This window comes from Ptychodera flava, chromosome 15 (genome assembly GCF_041260155.1).
Source record: "Ptychodera flava strain L36383 chromosome 15, AS_Pfla_20210202, whole genome shotgun sequence".
Taxonomy (NCBI): Eukaryota; Metazoa; Hemichordata; class Enteropneusta; family Ptychoderidae; genus Ptychodera; species Ptychodera flava.
Window position 1 is genome coordinate 18454165 of NC_091942.1, and position 24076 is coordinate 18478240.

Consider the following 24076-nt stretch of genomic DNA (forward strand, 5'->3'; position numbering starts at 1 on the left):
CTACATGTAAACATATTATACATTGAAATCAACAGATTTTTCATTCTATAGTATATGTCATTGTGCTTTTTTCTGCTGATGGGAAACATTTCATTGTACATTTGTCAGAAAAGTATAAAAAGTGTCAGTACATTGAAGCTGAAGATGTTTTGTGAGAAGTTTTGATCTGCTTTTTTACATTTGCATAGATTTACAATAATTTGGCTTTTATAGGGCACAGTTCCTTTGGTGGAGGGACTGTGTATAGGGGAAGTTCCTGTTTGAGAGTTGACTGGGTATACATTTATTCTCAATATGAAGCACAGGTTGAAAAATAAATTGTTAACCTTTTGGTTTTAAGATTTGAAAAGAAACCTATTGTTCAATGGCAGTTGATGAATACCAATAATTTTCTATTGACAGGTCCAATGGGACGAATCATAACCAACTGTTCACTGATTTGAGTTTTTATGTTGTCTGATTGTTACATTATGTTCATTATACACCACTGTACTGGTTGTTTATCGTGGTTGTCACAGCAGGTGATCCCCGTGCCGTACTGAGACAGGCTATAAACTCAACCAGCAACAGTTTTGACCAAAAGATGACAAGATCATTTATTTTGCATAAATATTAATGTGTTGGGCAAAAGTTCATACCATGATATTTGTGTTATGGAACTGCTGAGGACTGGAAGCAAAGACTGAACCACTTGCCTGTTTTGACAGAAATTCAATTTGAAACCATGGATCAAGGGTGTGCATCATGGTAACACAAACAGCTTTATATACATCTGATCTAAATATGCATATTGACATATTTGATCTAATAATAATCCATTTCTTTTTTCCCCTTAATTTAATCTTATGCCAAAGGGATGGACACGTATGGCAGTGGGCCTGCTGATCCTCTGGTACAGATCTTTCCGTACCTGGTGTTGGGAAGCATCACTGCTCCAAACACAACGCAGACCATGAGTTTCAAAGAAGAAGTCAGCAACTTCTGCAGGAAGTCATGTATTATAGTGAAAAACTGGAAAAAGAAACTGTCGATTATGCTGTGGGCACAAAGTACAAGCCAAGTTTTTACTCAGTGATATCATTGCAGGCCTTACAGTTGGTTTGACAGTGATCCCACAGGGTCTAGCCTATGCAGTTGTTGCCCAGTTACCAGTACAGGTGAGAATTAAAAAACCGTCATCACTCAAATTTTCTTGATGCGTGAATTCCACCATTGTGTGAAAAATATGTACAAAATTATGTTTAACTATGATTTATTGAAAAAAAGCAAATCAATGGACCACCTTCCACTGTGAACTCGATTTTACAAGATCAAGCACAGTTGTGGTCACTGAGCTGTGATGTTTGACAGGATATTACTTAACAAGACAGAAGTCTCCGGAGTTGAGGATTAATGTGAGTTAAATGCTACAATACAAAATTGTACCATTTTAAGTAGTGTGTAATTAACCAGAGCATTGAATTGTCAAAATTTTGTGACATGTTGTTTCAGCGACCCCAAAGCTAGCACACATGTAAAACTCAACCTTAGTGAACTTCCCCTTTAATATATGTTCTGACAATATGAATACATTTATTTCAGTTTCTTAAACATTCTGATGTGAAATGGGAAGAAAAGGCAGGTGATGAAACTATTCCAGTTTGGCGAAAAAAATAGTATGGAAGATTTTTTGGTTGCTGGGAACAGGTGAGTTACTGTGTGTTTGAATCCAGGTGCAGCTGCATCTTACTAGTGTATACTGCCCTCTCTGACCAAAGTTTACAGTGCCACAGACTTCATCAGACAGGCTTTGCTTGCAAACATGGTCACTTTATGACATAAGCCGGACCCACTCCAGGAAGTTATTCAAGTCACAGATGATATTTAGAAGGTACCAATATTTTACAAGAATCAGAAGGGACATGAAATGAACAGATCGAATATCGCTTGTTTCACATGAGTTTAGAAAATTCCCGAGCCGTCAGAGTGTGTGTTTAGATGCCAACTAAGATTCACCATGTTTGATGAATCTTTCATTTTGCTTCTAGATTGTAAATCTTTCATATACAAACCTGTCAAGGTAGAATTTATGGAGGAAACAACAAAATTCATCTTCATAAAAAGTTTTCTACTATTTGCCAAAAGCAGGCTTTTTAGATCTTGAAAATCAAAAAGAAAAGAAGGTATTCAAAGTTTTGTTTTCAAGGATTAAATTTTGCATCATAGAGTTAGCAACCATTTTTTTGTAATGGTAATTTCTTTGTTATTTGTTTTTCCGTTGCAAAACCATTACAGTTAACCTCTTTACTTTAATCTAGATTCAGAAGAAAGTTGTTCAAAGAATCGGCAAGTCTCTACAATTTGAATTTCTTTTAGGTACATTTTATGTTAAGTACACAAGGATGCCTAGAGGAATTTAAAACTGGACCCATCTATTTGAATGTAGCATTCATTGAAATACATGTATTATCAAATTTGTTGTAATGTAAGACATGAAAAACTAAACACTGCATATAAGGCTGACTTTCCCCTTGACTTTTCATTCTTTGCAGCAAGAAATGCCATAGTGGTCATCATTGCAGGATTACTTGCTTGGAGTAGACGAGAATCCGATAAAAAGCTGTTGACATTAATGGGAGAAATACCAACTGGTTTATCAGACTTCAGACCACCAACTTTTAGTGATCCAAATGTCAACACTTCAGATATTTTTCAAGTGAGTCAGGAGAATGGAGTGATTTAATTTTTGGAATCTTTTATCTCATACCAACTTATGATCTTGTTTTATGCTATACTGGCTCTCTGCTCCACTGAAAATATTTTATGCATGGTATTTGAACCTTAAATCGGTTTTAAAAATGAGTGAAATGAGGTAGTTGTTGTGATAGGAACACCAGTCATAGTCTTCATAGTTGCTTTGGTACTAGTAGTATTAATGTGATGTTCCTCAACTTCTAGCAGTTCTGTGGCCTCAAAGTATTTAACTGAAGACCACCATGTCAGGGAAGACAAAATAATTTACATAGAAAGTATCAGCTCAGAAGAAAATGTCACGTTTACTAGGAGTGGTGTCACCTGAGATTGAAAATTATCCTTTTCATCTATGATTAACAGCTGCCCAGTGTCCTGTAATTATCAGAATTTGCTGTCAACTATTAAAGCCGGGACAATTATCTGATTTCTGACATTAAATAGGAAGTGCTAATCATCACAAATAACAGTATTTTTACAGAAAAAATCATTTAAAGAGTGAGTCTTCATTGTATAGACCCAAAAAATTATTACTGCAAGTTGCATATATTTTGTACAAATTATTTTCTTTCAACCCTCAATAGGTGAAGTCTTCAAGCAAGCAGATATCTCAGGTTTCACATCTCACAGCTTAGTTGACAACGCAATAAGTTCATTAGTCGGTAAGTACCTTGCATGTTAATCTTGGCTACCATCGTGCAAGGGAACATTAAAGGAACAAAGTCACTAATACAAGATTGATTTTTCGAGTTGTCAAGACAAATTACACTTTCTCACAGAATGAAATCAGACTAGACACAGTGTTCGCGCTACCGCTCGCCAGACGGCAAAATGGCGAATTGATTCACTCATTGGCGACTCAGACGGTCAGAACAATCGCCAGACTGGCGACTCAAAATTTGTACGTTCGGTCACTTTGTTCTACGATGTTCTGTTGCATTGCGGTGTTTTGTTTTACTTCTTGGGAAGTCTTTCGCCATAGAACTACCGTACTCATCTAAGTATAAGCCCCGCCACTGTTTTCAGAGTATAATGGGTCGTATAAGTTGGTAAAATCACTTTTCAGATCAAAGAAACTAATGGGACATCGAAGTTCCCGTGATAGTATAGTGAGGAAATGGCACGTATACCCAATACATGTACTTGTACCCCTCCGAAATGTCCCTGTTACCTAAATAGAATAGTCCCACTCTAGTGACGTCCGCCATTGTTCATGTTCACGCTGTCCTGTTTTCCCGGGAGGTTGTCATAGTCTAAACATGCAATTTCAGTTGTTTTCAGCGATCATCCTTTCATCTGTGAAGAGCTTTTACCGGTGACATTACAATTTTCACTGCTATGCTGTTGTTTTCACAAGACACAGACTGTTTGATCTTGGAAAGTAGAGTTGCTTTTACGTGCAGCCAATGCACATGCCAGTTCACGGTTCACACGGCCCAATGTCACTTTTATATCGAGGGATTGTGCAAACCAGTTTGATTTGAAACAGCTTTGTAAAACACTGTTTACTTAGCTCGGAAATTGTTACTGAGTTTTGCTGTAAAACTTTTGGCCATGCACGGACGTGTATCAGTATCAGTGTGATCATGGCATGCCATGCCACGTTCATGAAGATCTTGAGGATGTTACTCTTTTCTGTATTTTTTTGTACTTCACAATTTCTTTGGTTGATTTTTGAAAGTTCAAGTGGTGTTCAATAGTCATGCATGAGTTTTGATACGAAGCATTCTTTTTATTGAACTATTAAAGCAGCACTGAGGATACATATGATGATGAGAAAGTGGCAGACTTCTGAAATATTTGGTTATCATTACTCTTGAGTGTTTAATGATATCACCTTTGACACTTCGAGATGAATGTGTGTGACCCTTGACCTCTCCTCTCAAAGAAAAATCTGGCTACTTGTGTTCACACTGTATTAGACAAAAAGGCTAATCAGCTTGAGTAGCCAGAGCAAACCCTGAGACATTTATCTGTTCTGTTCTTTACACAAATTACCTTTACCACTGTAATGTAAAAGGGAAAACAACGAAACGAGACATTTGTCAACCAGCTTTTGACAGAGTACAGGAATAATTATAGTTTTAATGAAAAACTCTGCTGACATTTCACAATGGTGACTCTAACATCCTTTAATGTCTGGTGGTATAGGGTGCAGTGCAAGTGATGTGCCAATGTCATTTGCATTGAACCGTTGGCAATCCAGGACTCTAGACATAGTGTCGAGATTGAGTTGACAACACTGTCAGGCGCAACTATCGTCGAGGCTGTAATGTTAAACAATTACAAAGAAATCAATCTGCAAAAGTTGAAACATTGTCCTGAAGGAGGTCACATGTAATCAAAACAACACCACACATCCACACTGCATCACTCACAAAGGTTGTTTGTGCTGATCACTGGTGCTTTTGACTACACCTGACCTCCTTCCAGACAATTTTTCAACTTTCGCATCGTTGATTCCTTTATGATCAGCTGATATCATATTACTGCTAGACGGTAATTACACTTGACAGTGTTGGCAACTCCTTAATTTAGACAATTTGCCCAGTTCACACTTCCCAATTGTTCAGCAGAAACCACTGAAAGTTGTTGGTCCCTTGGTGATTGACATATAATGGTAGTGTAGTGTATTCAAAGTAATATTTAAAGCAATGGAGCAGAAATTGAGTGTGAAGCTGTCTTTATCAGGACAAGTCTGTGTGTGCTTAAACTTGACTTTCTTTCTGAAAAATGCATAACCAAGGCACATTTCATTGGAAGACCATAAGATTGCACCAGTTCTACTTGTAGTTGGCTGATTGATAAAGGAATTCATTCAAATAGTACTGGTCTTTTTTGCAAACAGTGTATACAACCAAGTTTGGTGGCTATTCATGGGTGTTAAGTGACAATGCTCATGAAAAGTGATCAATCTTGTCAATGCAGACACTCCCAGTCTGATTGTTAGTGAGGAAAATTGGGCGGACAATGTAATGCCGTTGGTGCTTCAATTGATAAACTATCATTTGCCAGGAATACTGTCCAATAGGAGATCACTTTGCTTCCCTCCTCAAGATCTGTGTTAGTGAGTTTGATAACAACAGTTTGTATTGGTTAGTCCATGTAGTCAGAACATGCATTATATTTTGAGTGATGAAATGCGTACACTACAGCCGTAGTTTGGTGCTATGAGTCTAAGGTAACTAGGGAAAATGGTACTTCCAAAAACCAAAACTCCCCCAAAATATAGTTCTTGCATGTTGGAAAGGATATAAAGTTCAGAAAAGAATTGATTATTTCAAGGATGGCCATGCAATGCTTTTCTTCAGCTAATGAAATATGTAGATGTATATGCAGCTTTCAGAAGTGTCATCTGGTAGTATAGCACAGTTATATAGACTTACTTCAATATTGACTGATAGATTTTTAACATCCACCCCCTCGTTCCTCTCCAGGACTAATATTATGAATCCATTGTAGGAGTAGTGAATTGAATGTGTCAACAGCATGGCCATAGCCAGCCATTAACCCTTTCATCACCATGGTTTGGTCCAAACCCATTGTTATCTGTAATATGTGTGGACGTGATACTGGGAATTGGGGTGAAAAAGTTAAATGTATATCATAGGTTGTACCATGGTGTTAAGCCTTGCAATATTCAAAGTGCATGTAAATGGCATATGCATGGAATGTTGAAGCATTCAGCAGTAACATTTCATTATGCCAACAGGTGTAAACATTGAAAACCCTACAAGTTCAGTATCTGTGGAAACAAATGTAGGCATAATTTGTCTGAAGATGCCATGTGATTACTATTAAAGAATGAAAGGTCTTTTGACAAAATCCATTATTGTAAACAGAAATCAATATATATAATATGAAATGATATTAAAATTTCGAGGAATACTGACATGATAGTTTTGTACCTTACTTCTAAAATGTTTATAAGAATTAGGTAGCCATATATCAAATGGTAAAGCATTCCACAAATGGGGAGCACATAAAGAAAAGGCCCTATTGCCATAAAAATCTGTATTGCAGACTGGCTGACGCAGAATGATCACACCACTGGACTGGGACCTAAGGGTGCGACCAGTATGACATGCTGTAAGCATTTTGTAGTACTGGTGTTATGGTTCCTTTTTTCTTTCTGCTAACAAGCCAGGCAGCTAAATGTTGAATAGCCTGGAGTTTGCGTATTTCAAAGTTCGGAAGACCAAAAAGAAGACTGTTGCTGCAGTAATCTAAACATGATGTAATGAAGGCATGGACAAGTTTCTCAGTGGTATGTTAGTCAAGAAGATTGCAAATTTTCCAATCCTCCAAATCATATGTGATGCTGATCTACAAACAGTTGTAACACGGTCTGACATAGTGCAGGTCAAGTCCATTGGGACACCTAGATTGCAAACTGAGTCAGATGGATGTACACTGACATCACCAATCCAAAAATTGCATCAAGGGACAAGGGCCTCAATCCCAAATGTAGAGGAGAATTGCACAACCTTTGTCTTACCATCATCGAATGCAAGCATGTTGCCCCTCATCCATCCCCAAACAGTGTTGGCGCTAGGAATTTTTTCATTGTAGCCACAGTCTGTTAGTGTGGCTAAAATGATGAAATTTGGCAAATCTCACCAACACATGACTCAGTCGTGGCAATGGGGACCTGGTCACCATCGCACGTGATATATGATTGGGTGTAATCAGCATACATCAAGTAATGTAAATCATGATTGTTTATGATGTCCTCTAGGGGTACCACATAGAGACTGAAGAGAATCGGTCCATTGTAGGACAGAGCCCTGGGGAACACCACAAATCAATGACTGTTCCTCTGACAGGACTGACTTGATGCCAACAGACTGTCTATGCACCCTAATGTAAGAATTGAACCAGTCCAAAACAACACCTGTGATGCCAAACCGATGAGACAGTCTGTGTTACAAAATGTCATGGTCAATTGTATTGAACACAGAAGAAAGGTCAAGTAAAATCAAAAGTACATCTTTAAGTTTATGTAAAGAGTGCAGCATGTCATTCTGCACAGTAATGAGAGCAGTTTCTGTGCTGTAACCTGCCCTGCAGGCGCAGACTGACACTTAGCGAACAAATTGTTGCTATGTAGGTATGCGTTCAATAGACTGGCAACTTTGCACTCAATGAGTTTTGATGGAAAGGTTAAATTTGACAGGCGATAATTACTGAGAATATTTGGGTCCAGATTTGCCTTTTTGAGTAAAGAAGACTGTTGCAGTAATCTACAATCACATGTTACATTTAACAAAATTTGTCTCCAAGGGTTTTACTGTTAGCATCCTATCCAAGGTTTCGGTCCATCAACCAACATACCATATGTCATTATAGAGTTTGAATTGTTCATTTGGTCTGTCAAACTGTTTTAGCCGACGGCCACTCTTTTTTTCCTGCAGCATCCATTAACACTTGGAATGTCTTCTGTTCTGGTGAACGAGTATGAGTGACATGTGTCTTGTCAAAGCTGTGTCTAACTTCTAACATCATAATATGAAAGAGATTTACCAAATTCACAAACTGCTTCGACTTTGACAGTCACCGGGACTTATTGGGACTGACCTGAAATGGGAAAGGGATAACCTTGCTTCTAACATACAGTCACGGTCTACGTCGTCCAGTACAAACCGGTCACCAGAATTATGTCGCCATAACTCAAATCCTCAAATATTTTATGGAGCGTCAAAGTTGTTGGTACATCGATGAGATCTTTGAGTTAATTGTCTGTGTATGCGTGATTAATGATGTCAACTGAGATTTTTTGTCTGAACAGAGCAAGTAAAATAATTGTTTAGCCCACTCGTGAGGACATTTTTTATTCTCGTGATCTGTACATCATCAGTGGAGGTATCACACAGAACAAAGTCCTGTAACTGTAAAATGCCTTGCAATGAAATTTTGCCCTACGCCACCTTTTTCAGTGCATTCTCCTTAGCCACCTTTAACAGTGCATTTGCTTTTCACAAATCCAGTGAAAAGAAAAGAACAAAATAATAGATTTTTTTTCCTGAATAAAGAACAGAAACATTGAGATTATTCTGAAAATTGTAATACTCACAGTTGTGGTTTAACATTGACATGACATAGTTGAAACTACAGTCAGTGAAAAAATCTGAAATGAAGAATTTCAGCTTTGAAGGACTGTAATGAATGCCAAGGCTAATGTGTTCTATTTACTTTCCAGTAATTGTTTACCTTGAACGTGAAGTTCAAGTGCACGTATATGTCATGGTAAAGTGTGTCAGATATCTCAGTTGATTCACAACTCAACAGTGACAAAGAGATGCAAGCATTCTGTCTAACTCCAGGACCATGACACATTGGCTATAATTGCTGGTCAACTTGAAGTTCTTAGACTCCAAACTTCCAACGCCGCCTCTATTTCCTAATAAGAAAAAAGTCCACTTTTGCTGTGGGTACAAGTTCCATTTTTCCGTGAACAGCCCAGTGTTCTCCCCAAAGAGTGGTGGCTGCCACTCTTATGGTAAACAATAGAAACTCATTACCATAACAAGTAAATGCATTCTTATGCAAATTAGTCATCACTCTTGCAGAAAATCCTGGGGAGAACACTGTGAGCCTATTAAACTACTTATCAATTCCTGCATTTTTCTGTATTTATGCCCAAATACATTATGAAAATTCTGGACTATACTAATATATGAGGGCAACCACGTCAACTTTATATTATACACTGAAATCAACAGATTTTTCTTTTCTATAGTATATGTCATTGTGTTCTTTTTCTGCTGATGGTAAACATTTCAAGTACATCTGTCAAAAAGTAGAAAAAGTGTCAGTTCATTGAAGCTGAAGGCGTTTTGTAATTGGTTTGGGATCATTTTATTTTGCCACATGTTCAGGAAATTAAAGATGTACTAAAATCTTGAATTTGCTCTTCATCCCATGGAAATCTGAATTATTGAGTCATGATTTTGTCAGAAAATTGTACGTGTATGATCATGTATGATAATTTTACTACTGTTTATGGTCAGCATTATCAATCAAAAGAAGCAAGGTCGGTACTTTTATCACAACCTCAACATACATCTGTAGCTGCATTTCCACTGATCTTGTGTTTTATTTCTTTCCTCCAATCATATTAGCCTTGCAACTGAATGGCATTAATAGAGAACTATTTAAAGTATACCTTCCATGCAAAAGTTTGGTACCAATGACAGCTTCAGCTCATTTACATAAGTTCCTAAAATATTCTGTAAAATGCTCACGATATTTTGGCTGCTATTCACTACTAAACTAGTTTGGGAAAATTACTCCCCCTTTTGAAGCCCCTTTCTTAACCCACTCACCACCATGGTTTGGCCCCAACACCCCATTTTCAATGATAATTGTAGATCTGTTTACAGGGCATGTGGATGAGCAGGTTAAGAGTCTACTGTATTGTCAATACTGGATACACATTTATTCTGAATATGAAGCACAGGTTGAAAAATAAATTGTTAACCTTTTGATTTTTAAGATTTGAAAAGAAACCTGTTGTTCAATGGCAGTTGATGAATACCAGCAATTTTCAATTTTGATTACAAATCCAGTGGGACAAATCCCAAATGTTGACTGATTTGAGTCTTTTTGTTGTCTGGATGTTACATGTTCATTATACACTACTGTACTGGTTGTTTATCGTGGCTGTCACAGCAGGTTATCTACTTGCCGTACTGAGACAAGCTATAAACTCTACCAGCAACAGTTTTGACCAAAAGATGACAAGATTATGTATTTTGCATAAACATTAATGTGTTAGGCAGAAGTTCATACTATGTTATTTGTGTTGTGGAACTGCTGAAGACTGGAAGCAAAGACTGAACCGCATCGCCTTTATTGACAGAAATTCATTTTGAAACCATGGTTCCAAAGTATTCATCATGTCAACACAAATACAGCTTTACATACATGCACACCAGGTGTTATAGTCTGATCTGAATATGCATGAACTTTAGATTTTGTTGAAACATTTGATCTAATTCAAATCCATTTCTTTTTTCCCCTTAATTTAATCTTCTTCCAAAGGGATGGACATGTATGGCAGTGGGCCTGCTGATCCTCTGGTACAGATCTTTCTGGACCTGGTGTTGGAAAGCATCACTGCTCCAAACACAACGCAGACCATGAGTTTCAAACAAGAAGTTGGTGACTTCTGCAGGGAGTACAGTGAAAAACTGCAGGAAGTACAGTGAAAAACTGGAAAAAGAAACTGCCGATAACGTTGTGGGCACCAAAGTACAAGCCAAGTTTTTTACTAAGTGATATTATTGCTGGTCTTACAGTTGGTTTAACAGTGATCCCCAGGGTCTAGCCTAGGCAGTTACCAGTAAGTGAGAATTAAAAACCTCCATCACCCACATGTGTGAATTCCACCATCACTTATAAACTATGTGAAAAATTATGTTTAACAAAAATTATGTAATTGAAAAAAGCAAATCAATTGACCACCTTTCACTGTGAACTCGATTTTACAAGATCTTGCATAACTGTGGTCACCAGCTGTGATGTTTGACAGGATATAACTTAACAACACAGAAGTCTCCAGAGTTGAGGACTAATGGGAGTGAGAAGTTATAATACAAAATTTTACCATTTTCAAGTGTTTTGCAATCAACCAGAGTATTGAATTATCAAAATTTTGTGATATCTTGTTTCAGCGACCCCAAAGCTAGCACATACTAGTATGTAAAAATCAGCCTTGGTGAACTTTCCCTTTAATATATGTTCTGACATTATGAATACATTTATTTCAGTTTCTTAAAAGTTCTGCTGTGAAATGGGAAGAAAATGCAGGTGATGAAACTATTCCAGTTTGGCAAAAAATAATATGGAAGACATTTTGTTGCTGGGAACTGGTGAGTAACTGTTTGAATCAAGGTGCAGCTGCATCTTACTACTGCCCTCTCTGGCAGTTTACAGTGCCACAGACTTCATCAGACAGGCTTTCTTTGTAAACATGGTCAATTTATGACATGAACCCAACCCACTCCAGGAAGTTATTCAAGTCACAGATGATATTTAGAAAGTACCAATATTTTACAAGAATCGGAAGAGACATGAAATTAACAGATCAAATATCGCTTGTTTCACATGAGTTTAGAAAGTTCCAGAGCCGTCAGAGTGTGTGTTTAGATGCCAACTAAGATTGACCATGCTTGATGAATCTTTCATTTTACTTCTAGATTGTAAATCTTTCATATACAAACTTGTCAAGGTAGAATTTATGGAGGAAACATAACAAAATGCATCCTCATAAAATCTTTTTACTATTTGCCTAAAGCAGGCTTTTTTCAAATTTACTTTAAAAATCAAAAAGCAAAGAAGGTATTCAAACTTTTGTTGTCAAAGGTTTAATTTTGCATCATAGAGTTAGCAACCATTTTTGTTATGTTGGTAATTTCTTTGCAACGCCACTACTGTAAATCTCTTAGTTTTTATCTAGATTCACAAGAGTGTTGTTCATAGAATTGTGTCTACAATTTGAATTTCTTTTAGGTACATTTTATGTTACCACACAAGGATGCATAGAAGAATTTAAAACTAGACCCATCTACTTGAATGTGGTATTCATTGAAATACATGTATTATCGAAGTTGTTATAACATAACACATGAAAAACTAAACACTACATGTAAGGCTGACTTTCCCCCTTGGCTTTTCATTCTTTGCCACAAGAAATGCTGTAGTGGTCATCATTGCTGGATTACTTTCTTGGAGTTTAAGAGAAACTGATAAAAAGCCATTGACATTGGTGGGAGAAGTACCGGCTGGTCTAGACTTCAGACCGCCAGCTTTTAGTGACCCCAGTAAAAATGTCAACACTTCAGATATTTTTTAAGTGAGTCAGGAGAATGGATTGATTTAATTTTTAGAATCTCTTAGAGTCTTAGTTCATACCATTTTATCATCTTGTTTTATGCTATACTAGCTCTCTGCTCCACTGAAAATATTTTTGGCATAGTATTTGAACCTCAAATTGGTTTTAAAAATGAGTGAAATAAGGTAGTTGTTAGTCCCCATGGACACCGTCCGGGGGGACTAATAGGTTTGGTCATGTCCGTCCGTCCGTTCACGCAGATTTCTCAGAGATGCAAGGAGCGATTTCATTCAAACTTGGTACAAGGATTACTTCATATGTCATACATATGCACGTCGATTTGTTTTGTTATACATGCCAATATGGCAGCCAGGCGGCCATTTTATTACAATTTTTTCATGTACAGAGCCATAACTCAGGCATATCTCAACCAATTTTATTCAAAGTTAGTACAAGGACATTGACCAATGTCATAGATATGCACGTCAATTTGTTTTGTGATACGATGCAATATGGCTGCCATGCGGCCATTTTGCTACGATTTTTTCATGTACAAAGCCATAACTCAGACATGTTTCAACCGATTTTATTCAAAGTTGGTACAAGGACATTGACCAATGTCATAGATATGCACGTCAATTTGTTTTGTGATACAATGAAATATGGCCGCCAGGCGGCCATTTTGTTACGATTTTTTCATGTACAGAGCCATAACTCAGGCATATCTCAACCGATTTTATTCAAAGTTGGTACAAGGACATTGACCTATTTCATACATATGGTCATCAATTTGTTTCACGTCATGTAGCAGTAACATGTCAATTATTGAAGTTTCGTAAGTAGGCTGATATGTCAATAAATACTGCATCCAATTTCATGAAACTTTGTACAGCTCACATTGCTTTAACATTGAAAAAGACATTTATCAGTGTCATTTTAATTAATTTGTAATTGCATATTTTCCTAATTAGAGTAATATAGCCACAAATTAATACAACGTCAAATTTGATGAAACTTGATACAGATGTTGATCTCATAGTGTTGTAAATACTGCATCAAACTTTATGAAATATGGTACCAGTGATAATCTGTTAAGTGTTAGGATTGTATGCAAAAATGTTTTGCAACATCCTGTTGATTAATTCCTAGTTGACTCATTTTATGAACTTTAGGATGGTGGCCTACATTGGTTTTATGTTTTCATCACCATGGAACTCATTCTTAGCCATTGAGCGCCATCTGTATCAAAGTGTTTTTATCACAGACCTAATTAATGAAGAGGACTCTATCCTCTCTGAGGACTTGTAATCAAAGTACCCATTAACAAGTGGGGACTGTGTCATCAACGATGACTTGTTGTGATAGGAACACCAGTCAGGGAAGACAAAATAATTTACATAGAAAGTATCAGCTCTGCAGAAAACGTCACATTTACAAGGAGTGGTGTCACCTGAGATTGAAAATTATCCTTTTCATCTATGATTAACAGCTACCCAGTGTCCTGTAATTATCAGAATTTGCTGTCAACTATTAAAGCCGGGACAATTATCTGATTTCTGACATTAAATAGGAAGTGCTAATCATCACAAATAACAGTATTTTTACAGAAAAAATCATTTAAAGAGTGAGTCTTCATCTTATAGACCCAAAAAATTATTACTGCAAGTTGCATATGTTTTGTACAAATTATTTTCTTTCAACCCTCAATAGGTGAAGTCTTCAATCAAGCAGATATCTCAGGTTTCACATCTCACAGCACAGTTGACAATGCAATAAGTTCATTAGTCGGTAAGTACCTTGCATGTTAATCTTGGCGACCATCGTGCAAGGGAACATTAAAGGAACAAAGTCACTAATACAAGATTGATTTTTCGAGTTGTCAAGACAAATTACACTTTCTCACAGAATGAAATCAGACTAGACATTTATCCGTTCTGTTCTTTACACAAATTACCTTTACCACTGTAATGTAAAAGGGAAAACAACGAAACGAGACATTTGTCAACCTGCTTTTGACAGAGTACAGGAATAATTATAGTTTTAATGAAAAACTGCTGACATTTCACAATGGTGACTCTAACATCCTTTAATGTCTGGTGGTATAGGGTGCAGTGCAAGTGATGTTCCAATGTCATTTGCATTGAACCGTTGGCAATCCGGGACTCTAGACATAGTGTCGAGATTGAGTTGACAACACTGTCAGGCGCAACTATCGTGGAGACTTAAATGTTAAACAATTACAAAGAAATCAATCCGCAAAAGTTGAAACATATATTGTCCTGAAGGTGGTCACATGTAATCAAAACAACACCACACATCCACACTGCATCACTCACAAAGGTTGTTTGTGCTGATCACTGGTGCTTTTGACTACACCTGACCTCCTTCTAGACAATTTTTCAACTTTCGCATCGTTGATTCCTTTATGATCAGCTGATATCATATTACTGCTAGACGGTAATTACACTTGACAGTGTTGGCAACTCCTTAATTTAGACAATTTGCTCAGTTCACACTTCCCAATTGTTGAACAGAAACCACTGTAAGTTGTTTGTCCCTTGGTGATTGACACGTAATGGTAGTGTAGTGTATTCAAAGTAATATTTAAAGCAATGGAGCAGAAATTGCGTGTGAAGCTGTCTTTATCAGGACAAGTCTGTGTGTGGTTAAACGTGAATTTCTCTCTGAAATATGCATAACCAAGTCACATTTCATTGGAAGACCATAAGATTGCACCAGTTCTACTTGTAGTTGGGTGATTGATAAAGGAAATCATTCAAATAGTACTGGTCTTTTTTGCAAACAGTGTATACAACCAAGTTTGGTGGCAGGTCATGGGTGTTAAGTGACAATGCTCATGAAAAGTGATCAATCTTGTCAATGCAGACACTCCCAGTCTGATTGTTAGTGAGGAAAATTGTAATGCCATTGGTGCTTCATGTGATAAACTATCATTTGCCAGGAATACTGTCCAATAGGAGATCACTTTGCTTCCCTCCTCAAGATCTGTGTTAGTGAGTTTGATAACAACAGTTTGTATTGGTTAGTCAGAACATGCATTATATTTTGGGTGATGAATGCTTACAGGAATAGTTTGGTGTGAGTCTAAGGTAACTAGGGAAAATGGTACTTCCAAAAACCAAAACTCCCCCCAAAATATAGTTCTTGCATGTGGGAAAGGATATAAAGTTCAGAAAAAAATTGATAATTTCAAGGATGGCCATGCAATGCTTTTCTTCAGCTAATAAAATATGTAGATGTATATGCAGCTTTCAGAAGTGTCATCTGGTAGTATAGTATAGCACAGTTATATAGACTTACTTCAATATTGAATGATTGATTTTTAATATCCACTCCCTTGTTCCTCTCCTGGACTAATATTATTAATCCATTGTAGGAGTAGTGAATTGAATATACGTGTCAACAGCATGACCATAGCCAGCCATTAACCCTTTCATCACCATGGTTTGGTCCAAACCTATTGTTATCTATAATATGTGTGGACCTGTATACTGGGAATTGGAGTGGAAAGGTTAAATTAAATGTATATCGTAGGTTGTACCATGGTGTTAAGCCTTGCAATATTCAAAGTGCATGTAAATGGCATATGCATGGAATGTTGAAGCATTCAGCAGTAACATTTCATTATGCCAACAGGTGTAAACATTGAAAACCCTACAAGTTCAGTATCTGTGGAAACAAATGTAGGCATAATTTGTCTGAAGATGCTATGGGATTACTATTAAAGAATGAAAGGTCTTTTGACAAAATCCATTATTGTAAACAGAAATCAATATATATGATATGAAATGATATTAAAATTTCAAGGAATATTTTACTATTTTTACTTTTACTATCAGTCCATCATCCAACGGGTGTTAGCCCAATTACAGGATGAGGTACGCATAACCCACTATCCCCCCAATGGAGCACTGAGGAGTAAAGTGCCTTGCTCAAGGGCACAACACCGTGCTAGAGTCGTGAACTCACTGATAGTTTTGTACCTTACTTCTAAAATGTTTATAAGAATTAGGTTGCCATATATATCAAATGGTAAAGCATTCCACAAATGGGGAGCACATAAAGAAAAGGCCCTATTGCCATAAAAAGCTGCATTGCAGACTGGCTGACGCAGAATGATCGCACCACTGGACTGGGACCTAAGGGTGCGACCAGTATGACATGCTGTAAGCATTTTGTAGTACTGGTGTTATGGTTCCTTTTTCTTTCTGCTAACAAGCCAGGCAGCTAAATGTTGAATAGCCTGGAGTTTGCGTATTTCAAAGTTTGGAAGACCAAAAAGAAGACTGTTGCTGCAGTAATCTAAACATGATGTAATGAAGGCATGGACAAGTTTCTCAGTGATATGTTAGTCAAGAAGATCGCAAATTTTTCCAATCCTCCAAATCACATGTGATGCTGATCTACAAACAGTTGTAACATGGTCTGACATAGTGCAGGTCAAGTCCATTGGGACACCTAAATTGCAAACTGAGTCAGATGGATATACACTGACATCACCAATCCAAAAATTGCATCAAGGGACAAGGGCCTCAATCCCAAATGTAGAGGAGAACTGCACAACCTTTGTCTTACCATCATCGAATGCAAGCATGTTGCCCCTCATCCATCCCCAAACAGTGTTGGCGCTAGGAATTTTTTCATTGTAGCCACAGTCTGTTAGTGTGGCTAAAATGATCAAATTTGGCAAATCTCACCAACACATGACTCAGTCGTGGCAATGGGGACCTGGTCACCATCGCACGTGATATATGATTGGGTGTCATCAGCATACATCAAGTAATCTAAATCATGATTGTTTATGATGTCCTCCAGGGTTGCCACATAGAGACTGAAGAGAATCGGTCCATTGTAGGACAGAGCCCTGGGGAACACCACAAATCAATGACTGTTCCTCTGACAGAACTAACTTGATGCCAACAGACTATCTACACACCCTAATGTAAGAATTGAACCAGTCCAAAACAACACCAATGCCAAACTGATGAGACAGTCTGTGTTACAAAATGTCATGGTCAATCATATTGAACACAGAAGAAAGGTCAAGTAAAATCAAAAGTACATCTTTAAGTTTATGTTAAGAGTGCAGCATGTCATTCTGCACAGTAATGAGAGCAGTTTCTGTGCTGTAACCTGCCCTGCAGGCGCAGACTGACACTTAGCGAACAAATTGTTGCTATGTAGGTATGCGTTCAATAGACTGGCAACTACCGGTATACACTCAATGAGTCTTGACTGAAAGGTTAAATTTGACAGGCGATAATTACTGAGAATATTTGGGTCCAGATTTGCCTTTTTGAGTAAAGAAGACTGTTGCAGTAATCTACAATCACATGTTACATTTAACAAAATTTGTCTCCAAGGGTTTTACTGTTAGCATCCTATCCAAGGTTTCAGTCCATCAACCAACATACCATATGTCATTACAGAGTTTGAATTGTTCATTTGGTCTGTCAAACTGTTTTAGCCGACGGCCACTCTTTTTTCCTTGCAGCATCCATTAACACTTGGAATGTCTTCTGTTCTGGTGAACGAGTATGAGTGACATGTGTCTTGTCAAAGCTGTGTCTAACTTCTAACATCATATGATATGAAAGAGATTTACCAAATTCACAAACTGCTTTGACTTTTACAGTCACCGGTACTTATTGGGACTGACCTGAAATGGGAAAGGGATAGATAACCTTGCTTCTAACATACAGTCACGGTCTACGTCGTCCGGTACAAACCGGTCACCAGAATTATGTCGCCATAACTCAAATCCTCAAATACTTTATGGAGCGTCAAAGTTGTAGGTACATCGATGAGATCTTTGAGTTAATTGTCCGTGTATGCGTGATTGATGATGTCAACTGAGATTTTTGTCTGAACAGAGCAAGTAAAATAATTGTTTAGCCCACTCTTGAGGGCATTTTTTATTCTCGTGATCTGTACATCATCGGTGGAGGTATCACGCAGAACAAAGTCCTGTAACTGTAAAATGCCTTGTGATGAAATTTTGCACTAAGCCACCTTTAATAGTGCATTCTCCTTAGCCACCTTTAACATTGCATTTTCTTTTCACAAATCCAGTGAAAAGAAAAGAACAAAATAATAGATTTTTTTTCCTGAATAAAGAACGGAAACATTGAGATTATTCAGGTATGTAAGGGTAGCTCAAACCCCTAACTGGGACCACCAACTGGGACTCCCAGTTGGCTTAAAATGCACTCTGGGACCGGTCCCAGTTCACTTCTGGGACCGGTCCCAGTTTACTTCTGAGACCAGTCCCAGAAGCGAACTAGGACCGGTCCCAGTTGGCCTCTGGGACCGGTCCCACTTGGCTTCCAGGACCAGTCCCAGTTGGCTTCAAAATTAACTCTAGGACCGGTCCTAGTTGGCCTCCAGGATGCAGTCCCAGTACACTTCAGGGACACATATCCAATTTGTGAACTGGGAGCACTATGAAAAAACCCTGTTACTGGTACTTCATACTAACAATCTGTTAATGTTTTCATCTTTTTACTCTGCCATAATCGTAATTTAATTCTTTGTTTTGCATCTGTGTGCATCTGTGTGCACATACTAGGGTTTTTTCTGCTGTCAATGGTTTGAATAGGAGTTATTTTAACTGAGTAGCTTTCCTGCCTACAATACGTTGTTTACAAAATTTCACATTTTATAGTATAACTTATGATGATCACGATGAAAGGAAGTTTCTGATGACTTTTGTATGACTCTTAATATGTTGTTACATGGAAATAATCAAGAAAATATAACGTACGTGTGTTTTGATTTTCTTGTATGTGTTTTAGTACTGCCTTCCCGCTCATGTTTCGAAACATTTGAGTGGGCGCTAAACAAAGAATTTGATTCCCCCCTCTACTGTCTATGCTTGGCCTTACTGCGATGTACTCATTCTTAGCACTAGTAAGTCCTGTGCTATGGTGTGTGTTGAAATCTTACTGCACGGATCACCTTGATAGAGAGACTGTGTACTGAATCAGATGAAAAAAGGAGATGAAAATAACTGTGCAAGACTAGCAACTCATCAAGGCGTTCAAATTTACATTAAAAACAGCAAACAAAACATTTAATGAAAACTTACTGTGTTTTAATAGAATTGCAGTTCATTTGCAGTATACGAGTGATATCTTAATTTGGACCTAGTTATATTTCTGGACAGATAGACATAAATAGGAGAGGGGCAACCATTAGTGCATGCATGTACTGGTACAGCAGAATCATTTCATTGTTATGTGAGGAAAATAGACATCAATGAGGTGATAATAGTCCCATTACATTTTAACACAGTCCCTCTATCCCCGGTCTGGAAACGCCTATTGTAAAGGTGTCAATCACCTAGACCGCACAGCCGAACCGCGATACGAGGGCCAGTCACGTGATAATGCGTAGCTTGGGTTTGTCCTGCATGCCACAGTCCCGATTGTGTGTACGCTTTTCTCGAATTTTCGCTGTTTTTTTGCTCTATTAAGTGTTCTCTGCGTCTATCTACGACACGAAGACAGAAATTATTATATCCTGAAACCGGTGTGTGTTTTTCGTGATCCTTATCCCATCGTAAATGATGATAGTGTGCGATAATTTCTGGGGTTGACCGCTGCGAGTGTGTTGACGTACGTAGCACAAGCAACGGCTGGAATCACACCGGAAAATTTGTGGTCCCCCTTCTCTTGCAATGCTAGTTGTCAGTGTCTCCAAATATGATCTAAATATGTTTTCTGTGTAATATTCTGTGAAATCATGTCTGTTAACTGAACAGAATAGGAAAGACAACTGCAGAAATGCATGTAGATTTTAGTTGTGTGGTCGCACATTTTCCCATGCAGCGTCAATATGGCGAACTCTCGATACGTACGCTCGCTCAGGCACGGCTGGAAACACACCGGAAAATTTGTCGTCCATTTCTCTTGCAATGCTAGTAGTCAGTGTCTCCAAATATGATCTAAATATGTTTTCTGTGTAATATTCTGTGAAATCATGCCTGTTAACTGAACAGAATAGTAAAGACAACTGCAGAAATGCACGTAGATTTTTGATGATTTTAGCATTTTCCCATGTAGCGTCAATATGGCCACAGTCCCTCTATCCACTACATGTGATATGGCGAACTCTCGATACGTACGCTCGCGCTCAGGCACAGTAAATACCTTTTACAAAATGCTATCATGTCAACACAATAACAAGTTTGGTAATGAACTACTCAGCTGTCGATGTTAATATTCAGCTGATTTTGCCTGTCTTCTTGATTTCGGGCAATAGTCCATGACACTTGCGAACAGTGCATGGCCATTTTGTTTTTCGATCGTGATCATAATGCAACCATAATGTGTGGTCCCTTTCAAGCTTTATCTAGAGGGGCAACGTTACCCATTTAATGAAAAAATAAATTGTTTAGTGTTTCTAAAGTGAACAAGTTGTAATGTTTTGTGATATTCTGAAAATAACAACCCACAAACGTCATGTTTTTGAACGATCACATTGCGGCTGTCATAGGATCGTGGGGTAGCGACATCGATATAGCGGCCAGTTGAACATTGTCAGTGTCCTTTGTTTAAGGTGTGAATCGTGTGTTGGTTCATATCACGGAGTGTCACAAAGAAACCAGCCACGTTTCCAGACCGGTGGATAGAGGGACTGTGCTTTTAAGACAAAGGGTTTTGAATATACAACATGCAATGCTTCAAAACTTCATTGACAGCTAGTAGCTATGTAGTATATGCTGTCTCAGTGTTTTCTATTTCAGTCGGTATGTCTGTCATACATGTAGTTCTATGGAGCTACAAGTCCCAGAATTGAAATGAGACCTGACTGTCCTAGATGAAACTGGGAGATGTTAGCTTTCCCACACAAAAAACATACATCATTTTCACAACAGCACAGAGAACATGAATAAAAAAATACCGTCAATGACGCTGTACCTTCTCTAATGTGTGGCCAGGTCAGGTAATTGGTTGTTGGCATGGAGTTGTTGGTAAATAGTTGATGATGTAGGGGCATGAGGTGGGATATGGACCCAAAGAACCCAAAAGGTGATTAAATACATCAATCAAAAAAATTCTAAGCTACAGTATAAACTGCCTAAAGATAGTTCAATGTGGGAAAAAAAGTTAAATAATTCAGAAATAAGAATTAACAGTCCAAAATAGTAATGACGCACTTCCCTACTGACCTGAGTGCATGTGAAATACACAACCTGGCATCAGTAAATTAAATGTATACCAAGTGATCATTTTAAGTTACTTTTAACTGTTTTTAATGGATTTTCCAAAGAGTCCTGTGGAAATGATGAAAAACGCTTATCTGGTCTTGTGTTTGTAAAACCTCATGGCTGATAATTGTCATAGTATTGAAAAAAAATGAAAGTGAAGAAATTACTGTTTTTAATAGGCATATTTTCCTTGAAATACATGACCGTGTAAAGAATATATGCTAAAAGTGTTTAAGAGTAAATTTCTTTTCAAAAATAATTTAATCTGTGACCCAGGATTTTATTCTTTGAGTTTACAAATTCAAACATTGCAATTTGTTCAATCATCTTGTTCAGTGCAAAATTTATAAAATGACTGAAAAATAAAAAAAAAGGCAGAATTACAGTCTTTGTGATGTAAAATTATGGTTGACATCACGATAATGTTAATCTGTTCAAAGTACTACTATACTATAATTTAAAAAAGAAAAGTTCATGCAGAAACGGTAACATATATTGTCTGCAATGTAGTGTTAATTTTGACTTAACATCAAAATATGCCTTTGCTGGATACCAAATATATAGGGCGAAATCATGACAGCCCTGCGCCCACACAGAACTTGACGGGGCTCAGAGTGTCGTTTGGGCCTGAAACGACGTTCTGAGCCCCGTCTATTAGTTATGCATAGTTTACTTTACTACTTTAATCGGAGGCGCACTTGACACCTTTTGATCGTCTCAGCAAACGATCGGCTGTTCCAGTTATACGGTAACCACCCGACTAAGACTTATCAAGTGCAGCGCCACTGCCAGTCGCGACGCGTCGACGGCCACTTTCGCCATGGCTTATATCTACACCAATAGCCAAACACACAAAATCAAACACAAACACAGAGAACGAAAAACGAAAGAGAACGAAAAAATAGTGTAGGCGATGTGTGCAGCCGCTTTCCCTTTATTACATTAGTTTTCGTATGAAAACTTAAACGTTGGGTGCATTGTGTTGATTTTTTGAATGAAGTTAGTGAGTTCGGTTTGTGTTCCCAGAAAGATTGCAAAGACATCATCTCTGAATCTTTTCCAGAAATGAATGTTGTTGCTGTTGTTTACGATTATTCTCTTTTCAAGTTCATGAAAAGCAATGTCAGCAATTTCTGGAGACGCATTCGATCCCATGCTGCAACCGCGGGTTTGAAGGAAGTACTGCTTGTTAAATTCAAAACTGTTGTGTTTTAGAATTAGTGAAAGCATTTCTATTAAGTCTTCCGTTGGTGGTTTTTTGATACCGTAATTTGTTTGAAGCGAGGTTTGTGAGTTTAATGTTTCACTGACTAGCCGAATCGCTTCGTCGTGAATTGTGTTTGTGTACATAGATACTACGTCGAGTGTTACAAGAAATGCATGTTGGGGGACATTTGTTTTTTCAATTTCTTGTATGAAGTTTGTTGTGTCTTTTAAATACGTTGGTTGTTGCTGGACCAATGGTTTTATGAAGTAATCCAAGAATTCTGAGATTCTGTTAGTGGGACTAGAGCAGCCGCTAATTATTGGTCTCCCTGCAAACGTTGAGTTTTCGGGCGGCGGTTTGTGAATTTTAGGTAGTAAGTACCACTCCGGGGTACGGATTTTTATGTTTTTTGGATCGAGATACTTATAAGTATCATGGTCGATGTGTTTTTTCTCGTACATTTGTTTAATAGTTCGTGTACTTTGTTTACTGTTAGTTCTGTGTCGTCATTGTCTAGTTGTGTATAATACTGGGTGTTGCGTAATTGTCTTTCGCATTCGTGTACGTAATCTTTTGTGTTTACGATGACGATGCCTCGACCCTTGTCGAAGGTTTTATTGTAATTAGCCTATTGTTTGCGAGCTTGTTTATCGCGATTCTTTGAGCACGCGACATGTTCTGTTTCCTTGTTTGAAAGGGTATCTCTAGAAGTGCGAGTTTTGTCGCTTCTAGATAGCTTTCGAGTTTTGTGTTTTCTGTTGTAATACTGATCACTTGTGTATAGCTGAGAAGTTTAAACACCTCAGCAGCACGAGGGGTCATAAAAAAATATCGGAAGAGCCCTGTAGACCAACCAGGTACAAGTTTCCCGAAAGGTGTCAAGTACATAGGACTAACCAAACATTTAAGGAAAAACAGCAGGAACAATGAAATTGGTTGATAAGCATAATCCCAAAGTGGTCAATTTTTGTGTGGGCGCGGGGCTGGAATGTATTAAAATCAGCCATGTTCAGCAAAATCCACACAACAGCATTGATCCTTTTCTAATTTGATTTGCTTTGCTTATGTTATC

General features: G+C 37.8%; 1 protein-coding gene and 1 long non-coding RNA gene across 4 annotated transcripts in view; both read left to right on the forward strand.

Annotated features, from left to right (window-relative positions):
• Positions 1–24076, forward strand: part of LOC139151419 (sodium-independent sulfate anion transporter-like) — a 117528-nt gene that overhangs the window by 46211 nt on the left and 47241 nt on the right. The window lies entirely within an intron of this gene.
• LOC139151412 (uncharacterized) lies at positions 1579–19884 on the forward strand. Its single transcript, XR_011556417.1, has 7 exons — positions 1579–1686; positions 2532–2695; positions 3315–3392; positions 10774–11074; positions 11502–11603; positions 14276–14353; positions 17402–19884. It is a non-coding gene; the product is annotated as an uncharacterized lncRNA (long non-coding RNA).